Genomic DNA, 25,499 nt, shown 5'->3' with positions numbered 1-25,499 from the left:
TTTTAATCAGTTCACATTTCCATCATTGTTTATATACAGGCACACTTCAGGTGATCATTGATCATGGTGCTTCTCTTATACCACTGTTAAACAGAAATACCCCTGAAGATTCCTGTACGTTATGCATTAACTGAGGATTTGACATTTGGCAGTCAAACTGTGGTTTGACATTTAATGCATGAGTATGAAACTTTCTGTATGAGTTGTTATTGTGCTTGTCGTTCCTGCACCAGTACAATTGTCTTTAGTACTCGAGGCAGCTCTGAGTGATCGTGACATCCATGGTTCCTGCCCCCAGTGCCAAGAGAGGAGGGGTTGACAAGTGCGCTCTCCATTTGTGCTACCTCGCTTATTTTCATCTATTTAAAGCTGACAGCAGACGTTGCAATGGTGACCCAGGTACGAGAATAAGTCTCATGAATAAACCATCCATAATGATTAAGTTCAAAAATGAAATGCTGTCACTTTTTTTGTTTAAATTGATTTAAAGCTTGAAAACAATGCTTTTTAAAAGACCTTTCTTATATCAGAATCAGAATCAATTTTTTTCCGGCCATTGTTAGTGAAGGGATTCACAAACGACAAATTGTTCTTGCTGCAATCGTGCAACATGAAACATGAAATGTCAAAAACAATAAAAGAACTACAGCACCATAGGGCATGCAATAAAAATAGACTACGTTAAAAAACATAGGAATACAAAAACCCGCCACAAAATCAGCAGCAGCAAAAAACTAACACAATCCCGCAGTGCAAATGGCAGGAATCGGTTATAAAGAGGAGGTATACAGAAATATTTTTTCTCTCTTTCCCACTTTTGTTCTATAACCATCTGTAAGAAAAGAGGGAACAATTTTTATGCCAGGAACAGACAGACACAAGCAGCGCACTTGTGGGTGATGTTTGGGGAATTCAGCACTAATATACGGCCAGTGAAAATGTCAGGAACAGGCAAAACAATACCCCCACACATTGGTGCTGATCCCAGTGGGCAATGTATTAGCGCCGCGGCATTTAAGAAACAATGCCTGCGAATCGAGCAATAAAGATGTATTGGATAGTTACTGTGGTCAAACTTGTTTCTTTGCCATGCAAAATGCCACAATGTGACGGCACTTTAATTACTCTACGGGCGAGGAAGACATTTCTGTCGGATTTATGGGTTTCCATTGGGAATAAGGTCTTTTGTTCTCTCATCTGCTTGTAATATGATGGGAAAAGCACAATCAAGAGTAAAACATGTTCACATGACAGTGATAAATGGCTTGTTTAAAGGCATGAATAGCTACTGTTGCTACATAACAATGGGATGCCCTCAAAAGGGAATTGATTGTGTGCCATGTAATTGCTTTGGTTAGAAAAATAAGTAGGGCTTGTTGAAAAGAATTATCTTAGAGGAAGTACCTTGCACCATGTTTCTGTCGAATAACTATTCTATTATTCGCGTAAGATTGAGTTTGAACATTTTACAGTAAAGTAAAGCATGGGCTATTGTGCAAGTATAAGATCAACTCCAGAACCTATTTTCACTATTAGTGTGAATGTTTTTAATGGCAGATTGAATATCTCCAAGGCTACATGATCACATGTGAAACACACAGAGACATACGTCACTGTTTGTGGAAAAATATATCGGTGTTTATCAGTTAGCACAGTTTTGTGCTTCCATAATCTGTACTGTCCTTATTACAAGATTCTTTCCAACAACTTACATTTTCTTGAACTCAGCCAGCGATGCATCCCATGAGTGTCTTACACAGCACATCCTCCTCTTCCTTATCATCCTCATCATCTTGTTTTGATGTATTCATGGATGCTACTTTTTTCATCTTGGATCACACATCTGACATTTTATAATCTTTTTTGTTCCATGCAGAATCTCAAGAATGTGGATGAGGATGACGGTGCTCATTTGCATCCATATAGCATGCAGAAATGTTCCTCTTCATTTCTATCCCCGTGAGATTCAAACCAATGGCATTAACTCTGAGCCATCTATCTGTGCATAAATGACATGTCATATATCATCCTCTGAAATATCATCGCATAGTTTATATTTTATATCAAATATGATTATATTGTATTGTCTTAGTTTTAAATTACTTTGGGAAATCTTGAAAAGTTCTGCCATTCTTTAGCTGGAATTGGTCAATGTGGAAAACCTGTTGAAACAATAAGCTTATATGAGTTTTTACTTGTGATTTTCATTTAGGCATCTAATAAATAAAAGTTATATTCTAAAAACTATACAAAGTAAGATAACTAGGAGTCATACCATGTGAAAATGATTCAAATCGAATAATGTCCAAACAGAAAAGCGTTATCTGACTTTGACAAATAAAATACATGAAGGAAACCCTCAAAACAATCCAGCTTTATCATTTTTATATAGTTCCTATGACAAGAAAGACCTTCAGCAATTCCAAACCCATCCACGGAGGCATCATCCCAAGCTATCTTTCCCCCAGGGAATACTTCTTAAGCCATTAAAGGGGGAGCAGGGAGAGGGAAAGATAGGGCAACTAGATAGAGGAAGATCTTATCAAGTGAATGCAGCCAGCACTTCTGATGAATATTTCCAAAGGGAACGTTCAAGTAGAGGTACAAACATCTATCAAATACACAAACAAGGCTGAGAATACGTGTAAAGCATAATGCTGTATTCACTACAGCAGTTAATGTCTTCTGTTTTCATTCACAAGTTTAAACAAACTGTCATTGTAAAAAATTAAATATGGGAAAAGTACAACCAGTATGTCTCTGTACAATTCAGTCATTTTCGTAGTTCTTGAAAAAAGTACCGTGTGTGGCGCAGTGGTTGATAGGGTAGCGGTTCGATCCCCGGCTCAGGCACATGTGTACACTGTCGTTGTGTCCTTCGGCAAGACTTCACCCACATTGCCCGGGTGCATGCGCACGCTGCGACCAGCAGCAGAGTGTAACTGCTGTAAACCAATTCTACCTTCGTGTACAGGCCCACATTTGCGAAGAAAAGTCGTAGCCAAAGTGGAAGATGCCATCAATGTTTTTATTATGATGATCAACTAAAGTCAGGCAAATATGCAGTTGAGATCAGTGAGAAGAGAGACAGGTTTTTATATACGACACTTCCTGACAGTATCTGCAGAAATTCTTTGGTTATGAAAACCATGACTATTGCATCAGATGTCAGGGAGTTACTTATGAGGTGGCTGGTCCTAGATGTTAAAGATTTTGAAATGCAATAAGCAACAGCTCCAATGAACAATTATACAGGTAGCATGGTTGTTTTGCTCCATTATCCGTGCATATCTATGTGGGTGCCCAAGTGGTGATATGACAGAGCAAGGTGCTACTAGTGTGAGTCTTAAAAGTTAAATCCCTTTGAAGATGCACCAATGATGTAAATGATGCATGAACTGTATGACGGATGCAAAGGAAGTGTGCACTGGGATATGTAAAAAAGCTAATTTAAGAATAAATAGCAGTAAGCCATTCAAGAATGGCTTCATCCTTGTCTGCAGGTTTTTATTGAAAATGTTTTGTAAGACACGTTGATATCCAGAGGTTAGAGGTTCATGTCACTACAACATATTTCCTTCGGAATGTGAGAAAGGCATCATACTATAACAAATATAAGTCAGAGTACATATGCAGAAAAAAATGAACTGATGGGAAAGCATGATTCATGTTCACAACCTAGGAGTGTGTCAGTGTTAATCTTGACATTTTGCAAAGAAGTTACAGAGTAGTGCTGACATGATTTTGCCTCGTCTAAATGGTTTAGTCTTCCATAGCCATTGACAAACCCAGTTGTGCTATCAAAAATGAATTAAAATGTTGCATACATTTACACCTGCCCTTCTCGCCATATGAGCTCAAAATACAGGCACGTATTGCTGTAAATGTGAGGCATTAAGTACAGAATTACAATCTGAGCACCAAGTCCGGTTTGCGTTCTCATTCCAGTTCAGCATCAATGGAAAAGCTGTTTGTGTGTGCATGGTTGTTACTGTATAAATATGAGTCACATGTTTATTTTTGGCAGCCCATCGCGGAAATTGTTGAACCCAAATCATTTTCAGCAGGTGACCTGCACGCAATACGTTTCGAACAGTCCATGGCAAAGGGATATGCCAAAGCCAATGGGGTGACGGAGCCCCTAAGCCAATATTGTTGAGGCACCTGTACTCAGGTGGACCATGGCATAAATAAACAGTGCACACAGCAATCATGCATTTTGCAATTTTGGAAAAGCTGACAGAAAATAAAGCTAGAGAATGCCGGAAGTGATGAAGGGATTATCCTGCCGCACTGGTTTCAGAGAGTTACATGGACAAATAAATACTTTTTTCTACCAAAAAAAAGCCTGGTAAAACTAAACAGTAGCTTACCATAGGAACTGTCACTGGGAAATAATGTCTTTATCAGACACGACACAAAAAAAAAAAGTGGCGTGCATTTTACATCAAATATTGTGACAATGTATGCTTGAGTTGGTGTTGCTTCGGACTAAACCTGTGACTACTGAATTAATTTGAGCTAATATGGTTTAGCTCTAACTGTTTTCCCCCCGATGCATTATTTGTCAAGAGGAAACAAGTCATATTAAGTGTTAGATTATGAAGTGCTCATTAGCGGACCACTCTGTTGATCCAGAATTTAGGGGAATAATTAGAGGTCACTGCTTGTGCACCAAAATGGGTAATTATTGCAAAAGCTTAGAACCATAAAATTACAGCATGGTTTCATGTCTCTGAAAGTGGGCTTACTGCATTTTTGAAAATGTTAAATAACTCCACAATCAAATCTTCGAAAACAATCCACATGCTGTTAACTGAAATCATACCAGTTACATCTTGCAGTGAGGAAATACACACATTGGATATAGAGTTGCAGTAATACACTATTACCGTACCTTTCTTCAATAATACATGCAGAGAGATAAAACTGGGAACCCTGCCAACCCGAGACAAAGTACCAGACCAGAAATGTGTGCTTCAAAGTTCTGGTCAAACTGCTAGAATATTACATTTGTGTTAATTATTCCTCAACCTTTACAAAGAAGCATGTTTTTTTTTTTTTTTTTTGCATGACTTAACACTTCTCCCACACCAGAACTTAGCCCTGCAGTAAAATGTAGGATTTGTCAGAGTATGATTTTATTAGAAGTTGCTCTGTGAAGGTATAAAGTTAAAAGAAATTCACTGAGGATTCAGAGACCAGTTGTTGAACAATCAATAATCTGTGTAATGATTTTGTTTATATCCATCTGTGCGTTGATGTACATCCATGTTTTCTCAATTCACTGTAGACGGTTGTACCCTAACCCCAGAGCTCGTTTAATTACACTAATGGAAACTGGCAGAAATGTGACAAATCAGCAGTCAAAGATGAGCCGTTGCTCACTGCTTGCGATTGCCTCAGCATGTGTCATCTTCAGCGCTCTCCTCTTTTCTTTTTCTTTATTCCTGTCAGTCTGTGAAACCTTCTGTGATAACTATTTGATGATTACAATAATTGTGTTTACATCGTTCTCACCCAAACATTTTAAACAATGCACAAAATGCATTCATGTTTCACAACACCCTGGATGTTTTTTGTCCTATTATAGCCCTATAAAAATTAAATTGACTACCTTTTTTATATCCCTCCTGTCCCAAACATTTTTGTCTAACCTCTAGTTTTGCTCAATATCGCATGAAGGCAGAGCAACATTTTAGAGTGCTAGCCTCATCAGTGTTTAAAAGCCTTAAACTAAGGCTTCTATAAGTTTGACAAAAACCTGAATGTCATACAGGATTAGATACAGTTTACATTTTAACCAAAAACTACACCTGGTCATCTTATTTTGCCCACAGAACATGCACATTTAGACATAATTTTGCACAATTGATGACTCATATTCATTTGTATGTGTTTACAAAGTGGGAAATCTTTCAAGATGTTCATTAAAAAAAAACTAATCTTTTGTCTCAAGCATCAACGCAATTGGCGAACAGACGTCAAATACTTTCAGAGGATGATCACTTTAATTTTTATACCTGCCATTTTAAAGATTTGTAATATCTTTGCTGACACATGAACATTACGTGACTCATCGCCCTGACTAGGCTAGCAATCAAATCATTTTATGCTTAGCACATAAATCATAGATTAAACAGCATTTAAGGAAGACAACTCAGCATATGCATTGCTTACTTCAGACCTCAGGAGGTTCAATGCAGGCAGATTGCACACAATAACTGCAAAGCACAGCATATGTTTGTTCAGGAAACATTGTGAAACAAAGAACAGAGGTCAAACGGTCAGAGCCGTTCCTTGCTGGTTCATACATTGTTGATTGGTTAAGCTTTGGGGAAAAAAATCCGAAAATAAACAAACATCTGCGAGCTGCAATCTTTCACCCTTGTCAATGAATGTCATTGATATTAATTATAAGTCTGTGACGACATTGAGATTTATTTTGTCCTCCTTTCAAAGGCGATTAACTGGAATTAGTGAGTTAGTGAAGAACTGCCCTGATTGATTCAAAACCCAATATGCAAGTAGGCATCAATTTTGCATGCAGATTTAGTGGTACAAACAAATTAATTAATTTAGAGGGACCAAGTCACCTAAGCAGCACGTATTTAAGAGGTGGGAGGAAGCTGGAGAACCCACAAAGTCACGGGGAGAACATACAAACACTGCACAGAAAGACCCCAGTTGGAATCAAACACAGTACCTTCTTGCTGTGAGCCAACAGTGCTACCCACTGCACCACTGCTCTAACCACAAATGTATTTGCCTATAAAAATAAAAGCAAAATAGAAAAGCACTCAGAGAATGCAAACCTCCACCAAGCAGCTTATTCCCCTCGTAATTGGATTTACACCGTCCACATGGTGATCTGGATCATCACCAAAAGGTTATATTGTTCTTTGTATCTTTATACACCGACCATGAAAAGTAAAAGTGAATCAGAGCTGATTTAACTGATTTTTTAATCCTAAATGGGGTTTTCAATGTTACAATTTTATATTTTTTCCTGACCTCATTCTGGATGGGATCCAGATTGTAGTAGAAGATGATAGTGGATATCAGACCCATTAATGACTGTAATCTTTGGTGAGTGAGTTTAATGAATTTTCTACAAGATATGACTTTTTTGAAAGAGCCTCCATTATAAGTAAATGGGAAAATCCCTTTTTTTTTTAACCAGACGGGCATCCGGATCGCTCTGAAAACTTAGTGGGATCTAAGATAGAACAAGAGCCATCTTCAGATTTATTTTCATCAAGATCTATTCAACAGTTTGTTCCGTAATCCTGCTAACAAACAAACAAACAGACAGACAAGCAAACAGACAAACGGCAACAAAAACACAACCTCCTTGGTGGAGGTGAGGGAAAACAATGCAACAGCCATTGGGATGCAATAAAATATCTGGCAAGACAGAGATGATGGAAACCAATAACAGTCAAAAATACTTTTCTAATAAAAGGACGTTTATGGTGGCATTTAAAAGATGGCTCTGCATGTCTGATCTCAATAAGCACACAATTCTAACTGCAAGCACTCGCAGTGTAAGGGCCCAAGCTGAGATACCAATCACAGTGAGCGCCCAGGCACACACGGAGCCATGATTGCAGAGCCACAAGCAAACAACAGACTTGTGCAGTCCAGTTTCACAGAACATGGTCACACAATCTCAATGTACCGGTATTAGGTGCATTAAAATATGTTAATATGGCTGAATTCAGTCTATAAATATGGATAAAACAATGAAAGCTTAGCAACCCAAGAGAGAAATGGCAAGTGCTAATAAAAATATATTAGTATAGTGCATAAAAAATCTCATAAAAATTGTTTTTAATATTTTGTTGTAGGAAATAATTATTTGCTTTATATAATAGTCAAAAAATGATAGACTTCAAGATTTCCAGAATAAATCGTTGGTGTGGTCTTTTTTTGCAATATGAAAAGTGGCTGTCGTGCAGTTAACATGCAATATGTCCCAAAACATTGGGCCCCACATCCTGATTTATCTCAGCTGTCTTTCTGAACTGTTTTTCCCGCCAAGAGAGAGATGGGGGGGTTGACAAGATTTACGCATGTATATGAGATTAAATTCATTTTGGGAAGAGCACATGCAATTTCTCTGACAGAAACAAGTTATTTGTGTTCCCTTCTTCATTCTCTCTACCACTATGCCTCCCAACATGCACAGCCAGACTTCATGATGGATGTTCATACATACAATGTCTAAATTCTCTTTGGTCACACCAGCATTAACTCCCCATTCTCTATCTTTTCATATATTTTCCTTTAGCATAGATTATAATGTACTGTTATGCTGATTAAATGACTATTTCCAGCATGGGGACTTTTATATGTAGCTAATTCTTGCTTGCAGTACAAGCCTACAACTTTCTTTTTTAAATGGCACCAGCTACCTATAGCTACCATGACCCAAATCATGGTAGTGAAATTTTAAAGTGTGGATACAATCGCAAAACATGAGAACAGCTGATCATAACTGATCCTGTCACCATGTGAGGAGATAAAATACTCAGTGAGAGTGGGAATATACACAACATACTGTACATTAAATTCTACTGCTGGGGGGGGGGGACGACGACACTGCAGGTGTATTAATATTTACCTGATTCAGAAACTAAACATAGCTCATTTGTGCATCATGCCTTGAAATGTGCCCAGATTATGTGCTTTAACAAGTTAGATGTGCCCTTCATGCGCTGGTTACTTGTGATTCAGAGTGTGTAAAATGGGCACTTAATGTTTAATCACGTATGTGAGGAAGCTTCCAATCTGATACTTCAGCAAAGGCTAATCATAATACCAATGTTTCTACATTAATTACTGTCAGAGTCTTGATACTTCTGACAAATTATTTTTCCCCTCGCAGCGACTGACATTCTGTAGTCACGGTTGAATAATACTGCTCTCAGGGAAGAGTCCCATGCAGTGTCTTGTCTCTCTGTACCATGTCACTTTTTTCATCCCTCAATTTCACTTTATCAACTCAAAGCACAAATTGGGATTTAGTGGATTCATGGTAAATTGAAATTCATTGAACCATCTACATGACATTTAGCGATGCTTGTTCCTAATGGAGGAATAATAAGACGTGTCAAATCAAGTATAGTCCTGCTCCCGTATGGTATTTTCATCATAATAGATGTATACCTACATATTATTTTTGTGGCTGTGCTGCCTGTCACTTTGAGTGTGTGGATAGAGCATGGGCAGAGTATGGAATATGCCAGCACTAATGCACTGCAACCAAATGATTACCTTAATGCAGGAAAGGTTGACACTCAAGAAAGTTCAAATTTCTCTATGTGCCCTTGCACATAACTGGTTGTACAATCACACCATGGCCGGGGCGCCAAGCAACTGCCTGGCCCGCCTGTCCGCAATGTTTGGAAATGACCAGTACAACAAAATAAGGCAGCTGAAAACAGGGGGATTAAACCTAATGTTTTAACAAGGCACTTCAAAGCCAACATAAAGGTCCCTCTGAGCTGCACATCGGCAGAGCAAGTGGATGTTTTGCTCTTATCAGCCTGGGGTCATGCCATATTACCCACAGCCTTTGACATGCGGGACAACATTGCATGATAGAGAACATTTGATGTTAAAATACCTTAGTAGGTGAACACTGAGTGAGGTAAGGGAAGATCCCTTCCATTTGCATTAGGGCATTAGGTTTCAGCCTCCAACAGCCTTTGATGATTATATGCTGGATATGCTGAGGACAGTTATCTCTGGTAGATGATAAGTACATTGCTTTATGAGTTATTTTGATCGGTATACTTCAGTAATACTGTACATTATCTTACATCTCTGGGGGGGTGTCAGTGACAATGTTCCTCTCTGCTGAATTCTATATTTAGGAGAACAACAATATAACTACATACGAGTGTAAAAAATATTTAGTGTTATTGTGGTGTTAATGTTGCTTTTTGTTTGTTTATTTTGTATGCCCCAGCCAAAGGGGGCATTTACTGAGTAACCAAGTAAGGCCTAGTCAAGTCTTCTCCTAAATGAGTATACTTTTCATAATCGGGTTCATTTTGTTTACTTTTTTTTTAGCAATAATTTGTGATTTTCATTTTTTCCTCAGACATGATAACTGCATCAGCACAAACTTAGTATTTCCCAGTGCTGGCATTTTTAATTGGGCTCAAATTTGGCATTGTATAATAGGAAGCGTGGACAAACACAGGATTGTAAAAAAAAAAAAACCAGGAGAAATGTACACTGTTTTCAAAAGCATCCTTTAAGTTTTATTTACAGTATATAAATATATAGTATATGTTGTTATTTAGTTGAATGATTGCATCATAAAATAGGGAGTGAAACAAAGGTTGTAACTATTTATTGATGGTTTTGTGTGATGAATCCAACTTTGCAGAATATGAATAGATCAATGGTTACATTTTTCTATCAATACTCACAAGGAACAAAACTTGTAAAAAATAATGTAAAACAATATTGTGTGTGAGTGTGTTTGTGAGCTGCATTCACTGCAGCTGGCTCACCGATGCTTCACTACTGAGGCCCTTGGACAGACTCCTTCAGCATTAATTACTGTGGCCATTAATCAGACCAGTACAGATATCTCTGTAATCCCTCTACAATGCAGTTTTGTGGAAGGGGGGGGCACAATGTTAATTGATTTGATTGGATAGTGGCATGATGCAGCTCACAGAACAGCTTAAGGTAATCATATGAAGATAGATCAATTGCTCCTTTGTGGCACTGATCCATAAGCTGTGAAGGGTTTTTTGATAAATTACATGATATAGTCCTTAAGAACAGTTTTGTCCAATATGGTACATTTAATTAATGTCGTGCTACCGTCATGTCATGCATGTGGTTCATACTATTTTGTTGTGTAATTTTCATGGTTTTGAATGTAGGAGTGTAAATGTATTCTATGTAGGCTAAATAACTTTACCTTCAAAAGGTTGCAAGTTTATGAATAAGATACATATGATTTATAATTTCATGGTTTAAAATGTTAAAATGCATTGATTTGCAATGTAAGGCTAAGCCAGGAAGTTATAATCCGATTCAAATGTCCACTGTTTTGTGCTTTTATATTGATACATGGGAAGTAGGGTTAAAAAAACAAGGGGAAAAAGAGGGATTGGAGCAAAATATTTTTAGGGGCGTGCTAACTCATTACTTTCTTACTTATAGTTGTATATATTTTACAGTTAACCTTTTTTTATTTTGTAATGTTTCAAAAGTTAAGCTGTTAAAATACAAGAAGCGGACTCGTGGGGTGTTTTTTCAAAGTTTTCTGTGGAAAGAGACGGGAGCATGTTGAGCATCAAGCTGAAGCTTAAACGGGAACCGAGGAAACTACATGATCTTGAACAAACAAATATCTGGAAGGAAATATGTTGAAGAAAATATTATCATTTCAGACAAATGGGAATTTTATGCTTTCTGAAATTTTACTTAAAATGATCACTGCCTGTAGGAGCTTTGTTATTTGGGCAAGATGGGGTAGCCAAGGTTAACTTTCAAATAATTGTGAATCTTTAGCATTGTTGTAATAAAAGAGACTCTGATCCCGGGAATCTTTTGTTGTCATCTGTTTTTTTAATTCTTCTATCTCTGCAAGAATAGATTCATAGCCTAAATAAAGAAGCTCTGACAGATCATCACTTCCAGTTTAAAAAAAGATAGATGCCGTCATGAGGTGAGGGTTAGTTTTTAGTTGAATGAAGTCAAACTGGAACAATTTCATTTGACTTTTTTCCTCTTTCTTGTCAAGTCAGTGCACATTTCTCACTGTCCTTAGACCCAAGAAACAAACAAACTGCTATAAATAAGAAAATAAAATTGTGCTTTCTTTCAGTAAGCATCCAGGAAGCCATCCAAGTTCATTTTATTTTTGGATTTTGTTAACATCCTTTCAGTAAGTTGCATTTCCCATGTTACGTGGAAATATTGGATAATTGTTGCCGTTTCTCTGCTGGAGTCACTGAAGTTGACAAGGAGAAGATCTTGAGTAGGATTTTGATGGAGGGCTGTGATGTGCACCTTAATTCTAAATTGAGTGAGAAGGCAAACAAAACTATAATACATAATAGGCTTGTCGTTGACACCATGTATCTTTGATATCATCATGTTACACACACATTTTTGAGAGATTCGGAATTGACTTAAAGTACATTAGGCATTAAATATGACTACAGAAATAAAAGCTTGCATATTCCTGTTTATAGTTGCCTATTAATTGAGACAAAGTCAGCTGGAAAATGCAATGTGCAGTGACTGTAAATCCTTATTATGTGTGTGAGTGACCCTTCCTCCGAGAACAAATCTTTGTGTCAAAGCAGTGAGTCATTTGTCTCTAACAAAGCAGCCCAGGATGAGAAAGGATTCTACAGTTGGAAATAGATGGATAGATGTGTGTTCAAACGGTCTGTGGCAGAAGAGCAGATTGCATTCTTCTGAAACCATCAATGGCAAGTGTCACAATATTTGTTTTTAAATGGGGTTTAATTTTTTTGGTTTAATTTTGTATGGTTTTGTGGAACACTTGTTCACTGTGGGCTGCTTAAGTAGCATACAAATTGTACTGTTAATGTTTTTTTTGTTTTCATTCTAAGCCACTTGTTGTAGACTTATAACTACAACAAGATGGCATCCAAATCAATTCTTGGTTCATCCCCTTGAACTATTTTCTGCATAAATTAGCACATTAATTTTACTATTTAGAATATCTGAGCAACTTATACGGCCGATGTATACATTTACAAAACCTACGCAGGACACAAACCTATGTATGATGTCTTGACTAGGGTCTTCAGCTTTCAGTCTAGGAATGAGACTTTGCTTGCAATGGAAATGGTTAGGGATATACAGGGTTCATGTATACTACTATACAGCATCCTCTTGGCTTCATGCTCAGCTCTTTCTTTACCACGGTGACCTGTCTTGAATGACTCAGCTGTTGCAGGGATTTGTGTGCTGTGCTGCATAACGTGATTAGTGATACCTGATACATATAATTCGGGCTAGCAACACACCTGCAACAACCATGCCCTTTAACGCAGAGGTTCTGCCCCTTCTGCGACCCCTATACAATCTGTACTAGTGGGAAAATATATATATTCTGATACTTGAAACCATCCCGATTATATTTTCCAGTAAAGAAGCACAGCCTTCACAGTTTGCAATGCCTTCCTTTGAGCAGACATGACCTATATGCCAATGATGCAGTCACAGCAAATATTCTACTCTAGTAGCCACTTGTCCCTGCAAGAAAGAACAAGCTTGACCTGCTGTAAGCGATGCAATGCATTTGAAGCAGAAACAGCAATTGGAGTAGACAGCAGCTTCTTCTCATTTTGACACATGATTTTTTCTCGGTGAAGTCGTGCAACATGTAACAGTAATGACTAAGATACAAAAAAAAATAAGTACAGAACAAATCACAAAAACAGCAGCATCAGGATTGGATACACAGATGTGTATTAGCAGCAGTAAAAGCAGACTGCAGGAACATTTCAGGCATTGCTCGCTGCTAATTTAAAGAGAATAAGAAATAATTTCCATCATGCATTCTTTACTCTTCATTCAGTTAAAAAAATTACATGAAATGTGACCGCAATGTATCTGAACTGCTTTAAAATGTATGATTAACTGTTTGCTTTTTGATGGGGTCCTTTATGATATTGTTACACAGGAGCTGTTTTCAAATCCACCACCCACCCTGTTATAATATTGCACCATTGTGATTGTTATAAATGTGGCCAGACCCAACCTCTGCATTTGTATGAAAATAATTGCAGCTCATTGATTTTCTCTCATAACAAAAGCCCTATAAAAGGTGAAAGCAACATATCAGTGACTACTGATTAGACCTAACTCAGATCTGGAGCTTTCTGCCACTGAGAGTCTGTCAGTTTCCGTCTTTGCCCCATGCTTTCATTCCTGCCAGTCAGCCAGCAGACCTGACAGAAGGTCAGAGAGTCGATCTGTGCCAAACCTCTGAGGATTGTACCCCCTCTTGTTTTTCCTTTCAGTTATGCAGATTCTGGACCTCCTAATGAGAAAATGTTACTCCCAACTACCATCTGTTCTGGTCATAATCTCTATGAGAAAATTATATATATATTAAAAAACATTATGACATGGCACCCCTCCATTGAGACCGATTAATGAAAGTTACAGCAGAGTAGCCCTTTGGAGAAGTGTTTCAAAGTCTGTGTTCAGTACCTTTGCCGGATTAGACAAAAAACACATGGATATGGATCATGAACACGGAAACAGAGCCTTGTGTAGCTTCATTTGGTTATTGTGATTTACAAACTGCTTACCGTCAGGCTTGTTAATGTTTTCCAAACACTTGATAATCTCTCTTTACATACATTTTTGTCAAGTCACATCAGTTCTTTCGACTCACATCAGTCAATTCTTTACCCCAAATTTAAGTAAAGGCCAGCATACTGTATTTTGCTATGTAGCTGGCTTCTATTTCAGCTGCATCTCAACAAGCATATAGTCACTGTCGAGACGGACATTTTCAGCTTCTCCCGGCTCACCGCTGTTACTCAAGTCAAATCGTATCTTGTCTGTGGGCATGAGCATCCCCTATTCCCCAAATAAGAAATGACAGCTGAGAATGCTGCTCTGGAAGGCCAATCATAGAACAGCTCCAGCATGTTGCAGTAATTACTGGACAATGGTTGCAGGCCCAAAACAGGCCAGCAGCATTAGAAAGAGATCTGTAACTTAATAATGTCGTAGCAGCCGACCAGTCGTACCACTTAGTGCATAGCAGAACTTTGCTGCAGCCCTCGGTGGAAACCTTTTTGAAAAAAGGACAAGAATGGAAAAACATGAGCTTACTTTATACTAAAGCAAAATTATTCACTTTTGTTGTAAACTTTCTAGGGTACAAGATGCACAAGGCAATTACATGTCATTACACAGTGTATCACAGCGCGATATGTCTGAAAGCATCTGTTTGCACCCTTCTGTTTAAAGCAAGTTAAGATCCTGGTGCTGATCAAACACAAATGTAAAAGGACCCTGTCATCTCATTTTCATCACATTTAGTTGTACTTCCCAACCTATTACTGTTTCCAGTGGTATAACATCTGAACGCATTTCCTGAAAGGACATTTCGATTTCATTTGCCACATGCGTGAGTCACGTGAGACGAGGCTTCTCTATCGATTAATGAACCGCGTTCGATATAAAATTAAACCAGAATGGCACTTGGAAAAGGTAACAAATATATTACAGTTGTTTCTCCGGGAATAACTCATTAAAATGTGACTTTGTTGGAATCACAGAACCCCTGCAGGCATTTGAGTGATTTTGCTGAGGCGCCACATGCAGTGTAGGAAAAGCTATTTTCTGTCTCAGTGCAAGAGAAAAGGTAAGCAGAAATATGTACCAATCCTCTACAGAGGAATAAGGCAATTCAACTTTATTTGTCTATAATGACAATGAAGCATTCCAAATCTTCATGAATGTTCTTTTACTTTTACATGATCGATTGCGCAGAATACATTTTCACTCTTGATTTTGTTGTGACAAGCTGTTATGCTCCGGGCCACTTCCTTCACAACTAAATTCATGGAATGCTCACACACAGGCTTACTTGCTGCTGATGTGCATCCATCACTAGTCTTCAGAACCTGTTGCACCGCCACAATTTTGTCCTCGTCATGTCTGAATGCACATTGCAACAAACTATATTAAAGAAAAAAAAGAATTTGTTGTAAAACCCATCTGCTGTTTGCTGTTCATTGCTCAAATTTGGATGGATGGATGGCCGAACAGCAGAATGGCATATGATTGCAGGATAACGGACAGTTTTGACTGCTCTACTTTATGTGCTTTTTCTGCATTTTGAGATGTATTGAACATTTTCTGTCAACAAAAATCAACTTATATGCCCTCTTTGAATGAGAATGGGGATAATAATGAAAGCTGGAATGATCCATGCATTTGGAAACGAAGGTCATTTACTTGAAAGAGCAATATTGTAATGGAAGACGAAAGTGTTATGAATGCAAGCCCAGGTTCCTTCTTTTACATGCTGCAGTCGAGGGAGATTTATATCCTTCCACTTTAGTGTCCAGGAAGGCTACATTTCTCTTCATCCTTCGGAATTGCAATCGCGGTTTCAATCTGGATGGTGTTCATCCTGATATCACTGGATCCAGACATTGTGTTGCTAACATATGCCATGTGCTACAATCAAACAAGCATGTGTGGATAAACAAGAAAGGACAGCACACAGAGCGGACACAGGCACACAGCCTGTGTCTCTCCACCATCTCACTCCTCCTTTAACCCTCTGCTCCAATAGACCAAGACCTGCAGCAGATGATGCTTCGGTGGCACCCAGAGAGACAAACACCTACTCTCTACCATCTTTTGAATTACAAATAAAGTGCAAGTAGCAACACCAACACTGGAACAAGGTGATGAAATGTTCAATTGTAAGAACCACAGGAAATAAGAACCTCTCACTTCAGCAGAAATTATATCGATACCATTGCTGCTCCAACAGTCTCTTAAACAGCTGGTCATGGTCAATAGACCTCCCACCATCAAAAACATGTACTAGATGTAAATTAGGATAGTGAACAGACTTATCGGCAGATGAATGTCCTGTTTCAGCAGCCACACAAATATGCACAGAAGTACTACAACTAATCTCCTTCTTTATATCAACTATTTCAGTCAATAGCCATAATTGTCATATCTACCTAGAGATTCTGGAATCGCACACTTGCTTTTTCAAGAATAATAGCTATTAAATATATGATTTGATGACATACATTTACGTACAAAGCCATTTTTTTCTTGCTCAGTTGGGAAAATGTTGTGTAGGATAATTTGCAGTACTGTGATAACCCGAATAGAGAGGATCAACAGATCTACATTAATTAAATTGATTCATCCCTATAACAAAACATTACTAGTTCAACCAGTCTTAAAGTATATGTAGTCTGCACTGCCTTAACCATTTATAGGTAAAGTGATTACTTTTGGTGTCTTGGTTTTCTACATGATATTCAAACATTTTTTAAAACAAGTTTTGTTATGTCCGCCAGTAACATGCTAAGTTTGAATTTTTATATTTCTTATATTTCAAAGTATGTCAACGCTTAACATGTTTATTTGCAATAACCAATCAAGTAGTAGTACCAATTTAAGAAATTGGTAACACATTGATACACCAGGATACATAAAGGGTTCATTCTGCCAAAAACACACAATAAAACAAGACTCGTCATGTTGTTGCCATGTCAATTCCTGAACAACAGGGCTTCCATTTCTCAGACCACATGCTGACACATGGTGGCTGAGGACAGATGGGTGCTGGACAATTTCATATCATTGATCATCAAGAAATACATCTTATCTCTTGAAGGCACTCTCGCTTCATCTTTCATTTTAGTCCATTTATCCATCTTTCCAATTTTATCCATTCATTAAATTACCTGAGTAACAATCAAAGGATGCAATTTTTCTGCCACCAAGTCCAAAGAGTGTTTTTTTTCTTCAAAGAAAGAGGAGCCTGTCTCCAATGCAACTCATTTTGATAAAATGCTTTTCTAAGGAAATAATCTCCTTCACACATGAAGTGAAATCTGCATCATTCTCATTGTGTAGGGACATTGAGGATATTGAAATCCTAAAATAACTATTCATTAGTTATTTTTGTTGGAGTACATCCCTCCAACAACACCATTGTCATTAAAGCTGGACAGAGAACAGTTGGAAATGTCCAGTCCATTTGAAGGGCCTTTAAAAAGGTTTAAAAAAGCTTTCAGGTCATTTTTTAAGCTTCTATCAACCTCTGTTGCTTTACTGTTGATTGATTCCAGCCATGCCTTACACATGCTTGGTGTGCAAAAGTATAATATGGGATAGTATGGTGTTGCACATAACATTATAGATAAATAACTGTGAAAGTTGCATGTTTTTATGTTTGTTGCTCACAGCTATGTTTCCAATTCATTCTTAACAGCTAAAAATTATAAATGTCTCTTTAAACGAACGGAGTCCTGCATTCCGTACATTTATGCAGGGTAGTTTATTGAGGATCTGAAGATAGTTAAATGTCTGTCTCCTGCTACACAATTACACAAGTAAGATGTTATATATATCGTGCAAGTTTAGAATGTCAAACTATTTGATTTAACTGACATGCTCATTTGCCTCTGCAGAGAGTGGGAAAAGCCACCTCCTGTGAAAGTGCAGCAGGCTGCTCTGTGCCTCGCACGCAGAGAAGTTTTATCCCAACCCTGACTGAAGAGCTCATTACTAAAGTGGCTTAGGGATGTAGTTAAACCGGACATTTAACCGGCCTTGTTTTAGGCCCAGCTGAGCTAATTCTTATATATGTGGTCTTTGAAGAGAATATGCCCTTCCTGCCTTTTTACTTGAACTGCAAAACAAAACTCACTAGGATAAATTGACTAATCTCAGTAGCAGAAACCAGGTCAATAATTTAACATGTCAGCCTATAGGAGCCCTCATAACAGAAAATAGCAATTGTTTAAATTATAAAACGGACATGGCAGGTGATTGGCTAGAAGGTTCATCAAGAAGGCTATAGACCAAAAGGGTCACATTGAGATCCATTTACTACACTGACTTATTGCTAGTATTGGAATTATGTGAATATTTTAAAAGATGGGTTATGAACCTTTCCCCAGGTATTCAAGGAGAAAATGTTTGGCCTCTGTGTGGGTAATGATATACATTTTTAAATGTGACACAATTTATATATTTATTACGTCGATATTGTGGCTACAAGGCCAGATTGTATTCATTTTGTAAAACCTGCAACTTAGGCTTTGAGTGGTTTTTAAAGACAAAGATTCATGGCAATGAGTTTGTTTAACTCTCGATGAAAGGTCCTGCGCTTCATCAACAAATAGATGCATGTCCACCAACACATAGCTTGTTAGTTCTGGCAGAGAGTGGGAGGAAAACATGTGTGCGATGTGTACTCATTGCATAGAGTACGACCTTTTGATCCTTACTCTAAGAAATTGAGTTCCAAACTCGGCTGTCTTCCATAATGAACAAATTGATCAAGTACACATAAAGCTAAACAAGTCTCTGCCACTTTTTTCAAAGTGCAACTCCAGTGCTTGGATTCAGGTGGACGTTTGAATATAAAAACAAAACAATTTGCCAAACTGTGAACTCACATCAGTGCAGCTTAGTATTATTCATTTAGATCCATTATGACTCCCTTTGTATAAAACCAGAGGCTCATTAGCATCCCACGCTCCACCACTACTGATTGTTGCTTTTCAGCTACTATGTTTGTGTGGACCTTGGTTCTGTTTGAATTGCTACACGTGGGTGAGAGTCTCTGAGCAAGTCGACGGAGAAGGCATTTTTAGAAGCAGGCTGAAAACACCTATTTATGGGTGCTTTACCACTGATTAGCCAATGGCCACGCTCAAACAGCCAAGCTACATTTTTCTTAAACAGTGACTGCTATATCGAAGAAGAGCAGATGTTTGTCTGAAGCAGCTGATGAGAGGCTCAAGAGGAGTAGATAATAGATTATGTCTCTTAAAAACTACACCACAGCAGTTTTGTTATGTGTCCATCTACCCTGAGGACATACTATGAAATAAAACATTATGCCAAGTAAATTTGCTTAAAATCAAGTCCAAACTGTGCTAAGTAGTGGAAAGTAGCTATTTGCTTTGCGTCTTTGAGTTTCCAGAAAAGTGCTATATAAATAAAATGCATTATTATTATTATATTATTTTTAATTATTATTTTCAGATAATGTTCAAATTGCCTCGAATACCATATATAATAATTGCTGCCTTTATACTACCTTCATATAAATACAATTAAAATGTATATACATAATGCTGTTCTTTTCTTTTATGTTGTAGATCACACTGGAACTGTTGGACCTAACCATTGAAATTGGAAAAGTCCTGAGGATCCTCATACCTGAGAAGCTCTGTGCCCCATTTGGTAAGTAAGAAAACTAGATCGTTATGAGCAGAAAAAAGTGTATACATTGAAGGTGCATTTTAGGATGATAATGACGAGTAGTAGTGGTAGTCGTAGAAGTAGTAATAATTGTTGTTCTATTATACTGTAAATGTCAAACATAATGAAAATTGTAAAGATTTTTGAGGCACCGGCAGACTCGCACAGCATGTAGGATTCCATGATTTACTGACAATATATATCCAACCTTCTAGGCAAACAAGGTTGATGAAGCAAAGGCAGAACCAAGTTCATAAAGTAAGAATGACAAGTTTGGCAGACAGAAAATCCAAAATGTCAAAAACAACCGAGACAAAATTCAGAGCAAATACCAAACAAAATACAGGGAAAAGCAAACTAATGGAAACACATGGTTTTATCAATGCACATTATGAACAGCTCTCCCCTGCTCTAAAGTATGTGTGATTACACTCACAGATTTGCTAAACTGCAAGGCCCTTGACATTGTGCTGACTTTTTTTATGATATATTTTTTATGCTTCAGTCAGTGGAGCCACCAGACTATCAATTCACAGATGGAAGATAAAGATAAAAACAGAACAAAAGAGATGTGTTCTGACACATAGTCCAAAGGGCGTTAGAAAAAGAACTTCAACGGCTGCACTATATATTTTCAGGATAGGAGACCTTTTCGTGCCAGAAAGTACACTTCACCAACAATTTCTTATGTTTTGAGCCTTTCAGCATCGCACATTTGTTCTGAAGCCTTTTGCTTCAAAACATAGCTGTGACATTGCATATGACATTGAAATAGATTGACGCCAACAGTGATTAATGAATTAAATGTGTCAGTGTGTGATGTCTCAGTGTATATTGTGTATCTTCTACAACCATAAAAAATACTTTCTTTAACAGAACAACTCATGAGTTTAAATGCACATAACAATTATAACATTCATTTTATGCTTTATATACAGAGAGAAAATATTCTGGTCCAAACAGTCATTTGAAAGCAAGCGTGTCGTGGTACAGAGGTTGTATTCAGATTTCAGAAAGGTGCATCTCCTGTCTCACATCACTTCACCAACACTGATATCTATCTCTTAACCATAAACAGGTTTTTTCCCCTCACCATTTCAAGGATACATCAGGTAGTAAGTGTGTCTTGTATCAAATAGACCTGCCAGAGATGATGGCTTAAAGATCTTTCCAGTATTGTTTTGCACAGTAAACTGAATTTATTGTTATGATACATTTTCCAGCTGTGCTAACTGTGTGTACATCTGCAGTTAAAATGCATTTTATTTTAAAGCTGCCAGTGGAATTCCTATTGAGCTAAGTAGAACAAATCATAATGTAGAAAAGACGATTCCTGCCTCACTTCATGCGTCTTGCCTTGAAAGAGAACATTTCTATTGATTCACATTTTGAAAGGCATCCTTACTCAGCTCACATTTATAGTTAATTAGTTTAGTGCAAACCATTAAGCTGTTCGAAATGTTCTTACTTTTCATTTTGACTCGTGGCTGTGAGCTGGTTAGTGCTAATGCAAATATATTGAACGTTACACATGCATGCGTTGAAATATTTAGTAAAACAAGTGTTTTCACAGTTCAGCTGCATGTGCCAGTACCAAAGAAAATAATGGAAACAATTAAAAAATACAAAATAAATAAAAATACATCACTGTGCAACATTTAAAAAAAAAAGGAAAACTTCAATATTAGAAAATCTGTAACGAGATACTAGAACAAATACTAATACATTCTATGTAACGACAGTCTGATAGGACATTTTCTTGCTAGTATCTTGCTTCTGCAACATTATCAGCGGGGCACATTCTAGTAACTTGTCAAGATAGATACTCCTGTGTGTCAGCTGGTAGTGAGCCTGGGGGATTATGGCAAAGGGCATGGCTTAAATTGCTGGCAGAGAGTTTGCAGAGAATCTTATCTCTGGTGTCATGGGCTTCTACACAATGCTGTCCATGCAGGGTCAGCCTGAGCTCCTCATTTTAGAATAAATGTAGAGCAGCTGGCATTCCGGTATACAGATTCTCCGTTTGTTGTTGAATGCTGTGCCTCGTAATTTAATAAACACTCACATTATGCAGAACAAGAACATTTCTTAGAAATGAGACAGAGGGACAGTGAAGGTTAGACGTTTTGTAGATAAGGTCAGACTTCGATGGTTTGGACATGTCCAGAGGAGATACAGGGACTATATCGATTGAAGGATGCTGAGGATGGAACTGCCAGGGAACAGGGCTAGAGGTCGACCCAGGAGAAGATACATAAATGTAGTGAGGGAGGACATGAGAGTGGCTGGTGTTGGGGAGGACAATGCAAAGGACAGGGTAAAGTGGAGAAGGTTGATTTGCTGTTGCGACGCCTCACGGGACAAGACGAAAGTACAGTAGTAGATTGTGATGCTTACTATATTAAGCTGTATTGCTTCCGTGTCAGATCACAGACAGGGAGAACCCAAAAGCACGACAGGAGAAGGGAATCCAGAAATGCAACTTTAATGTCTCCAGCAGACAAATCAGAGTGGGGCAGGCAGTAGGCGAGTTCCAGATCTATTAGGCAGACAATTCCAGAGGAGCAGGCACACAGATGAAAACCCAAAAAAACCAAACAGGGCAGTTACACGTGAATCAGAATGAGCATTAGAGTGCTGGAGAGGAGGAAAAAGCCACTGACAACCTGGCAGAGAGCAGAGGACTGAGCAGACTATAAAGGCAGTGGGGCTGATGAGCAGCAGGTGTCCAGAGCAGCACAGGTGATGTGGATGAGCCGATGATGGGCGTGGCAGGCTGCTGACATATTGTGGCTCTACTTGAGTTTACGTGTCGAGGGCTAAATACGAATAACTTTTATAGATCAAATACATTTAATGCTTTATTTAAATCATTTTACATTGCCAGCTAACTTTAAGGCAAAGCCTACAAAATATTATGCTAAAAATTTAGACCTATGAAAAGCTGCAGGTCAACTAAAGTATAGCTCTAAGTTTTTCTTTGCACTTGAAACTTTGTGTGGTATTCCAACTTTCTGGCAGAGAACCAATTCACCCAGCCCACTTTCTTCTTCTTCCAAACAGAAAAATCATGTTTTCACACGTTTGTTTGTTTTTATTCATACTGAAGGCTGCAGAGGGCAAGCTTTTTGTGTGAGTGTGCTTGTTTTAACAGCTTTTTGTCAAACACTTCAAACCACATAAAAATATCTAAAAGCGTGTTTTTTTTTCTCTCAAAGGAAACACTACACAGAATGCCATCACATTCCTGATCCCAGTATATACTCCAATTCATTATATTGATTGTATATTCAGAAAACGAATGCATACTTAGTATGTAGTACTTAGAATTGAAGGCACATTCATCTAAACACCTAGATGGCATGTGTGTTTAGATAATGTGTGAACATGTATTGGAATATTTGGAAATAATGGACAATGGGAATTATGGAAATTAAATACATTCCATCATACTTAAGATACTATTATAGACGACATTTCAGTGTGTGTGTGTGATGCACTAAATTAAACACATGAAAAGTTCACGAGTAATACTTATATGTAACTCATGCTGCATGGATGATGTTTTAAACAGAAGTCAATTTAGACAGTACTGTATAAGAGTTAACTGTTAAACAGAATAATTACATTTTTTATACATCATGTTCATTATTTCTTCACAAAAACGGAAAAGAAAATCTTTTCTTGCTTCTCGCATGTTGTATTTGAGTCTTAGGATTTAAGTCAAATAATATCACACAAGTTTTAAGGTCTTTATAGTACTAAAGTCATGTGTTGTACCATATTTGTCGGACTATAAGATGTACCTGATTATAAGGCGCAATATCAACGAACTAATCTATTTTCATATATAAGGCATACTGTCGACTTTTTAGAAAATTAAAGGATTTTCAGTGCGCCTTATGGTCCGAAAAATACGGTACTTATCCCCAACCCAATATATTTATAGATTCAGTACAATTACTAAGTAAGTACCATCTAATTTTTTAAGATTTATTTGAATAGTTATATAGTTCAAAATGTAATCTTGAACTGACCATTAGAAAGAAAGACAAGAGCTGAGGAGGTGAATTATGCTCCAGCATCCAGGGTGGTTAATAGTCCCTGTCTTTCATGCCATGTCTCAGGTGCCTTTATATTCTATTCCTCATCTTACTAATCTCTTTAAAATATTGTTATCTTGCCCATTATACGTTATAACAAGCAGCCCTTATGACTGTCATCATTAACCAGTCATTGATTCTTATTGTCTGTAGTTAACCGGAGTGTCAAACGACCTTTCTTGGAGACAGATGATTAAGGTAATCAGGAGTGAACCTCGTGGTGTTTCATTATTTCTAACCTTACAAGCTAATGTCTTGCAGTGACCAGATGCTGACCTCACTATATTCTCGATGTCTTCAAAGTTGAGTTTTCTTTGTTAAGAAGATTAGGATATGTAGGAGTAATCACATCAGATGAACTTCATCAGGCAGGGACATTTTCTAGTTAATATGTATCCTTATATATAATTATTATTTATAATAATAGGTTATGTACTCACCGACATTCCTTTGTTTGTCTTATCTTGTCTTTCAGCAAGATAACTCAAAAAATAATAGATGGATCATGAATTCAAATGTTACCAGGAACAGGTGACTACATTTTGGTGTTGATGCAGAAGAGATCCTGGATTATGGATCACTTTGAATGTTTCGTTAATATTGTAGTCAATGGAGCTTCAAATTTTGTCCCACAATATAACGATTGATTATTGAACGATGTTTAAGGAATTTGAAAAGGTCATATAAGGTGGGGGACGTTGTGGCATCTCAAGGGTTTGTATGTCTGCTGCAAGAATGAACTTTTTGTGACATTATCTTAAAGTCACTTAATTTAACCCTTCAAGCCTGAGCAGTTGCCAGAAAGATCAATCCATTCATTTATCTTTCCATCCATTTTCTTGTAGACGAGACAACTTCAATCATCTTGTCTACAGCCACTTCATCCATGTAGAAATCTCAAAATCCCGAAAGGCCAAGTGTAACAAATATTATAGACAAAAAGGGGTAAGAACTAGTCTCCATAAAACAATCTGAATGCAACGTGAAAATTAGTGGCACAATTTTAAGGGGTTTAAATTAAGTATCAGCACTTATGAGAAAACAACATGTAGGGGATGGCAGAATAAGTCAGGTGTGTTTGGTACTCATATAATCCAAATATCCAGTGCAAACAATTCTGAAACATCAAACATAAACAAAACCCAAGAGACTGAGAAGGAAAAAGAAGGTCGCACACAGAGATGCACGTTAAATGAAAAACATAGGTGAAACCTAGCAGGAAATAGTATAACACACACAGAACCATGACAAGTACATGTTTTGCCACGGAATGCGATTTCTTATTGATTGTGCAGCCAGTTTCCCTATTTCACTTTATCTGCCTATGGCATGCAAGATATGAATGGATGGTTTAATAGATCCCCTGTGTGTCTGAGCAGAAAGCCA

This window comes from Brachionichthys hirsutus, unplaced genomic scaffold, assembly GCF_040956055.1.
Source record: "Brachionichthys hirsutus isolate HB-005 unplaced genomic scaffold, CSIRO-AGI_Bhir_v1 contig_1405, whole genome shotgun sequence".
NCBI classification, from domain to species: domain Eukaryota; kingdom Metazoa; phylum Chordata; class Actinopteri; order Lophiiformes; family Brachionichthyidae; genus Brachionichthys; species Brachionichthys hirsutus.
This window is presented reverse-complemented; position numbering follows the sequence as displayed.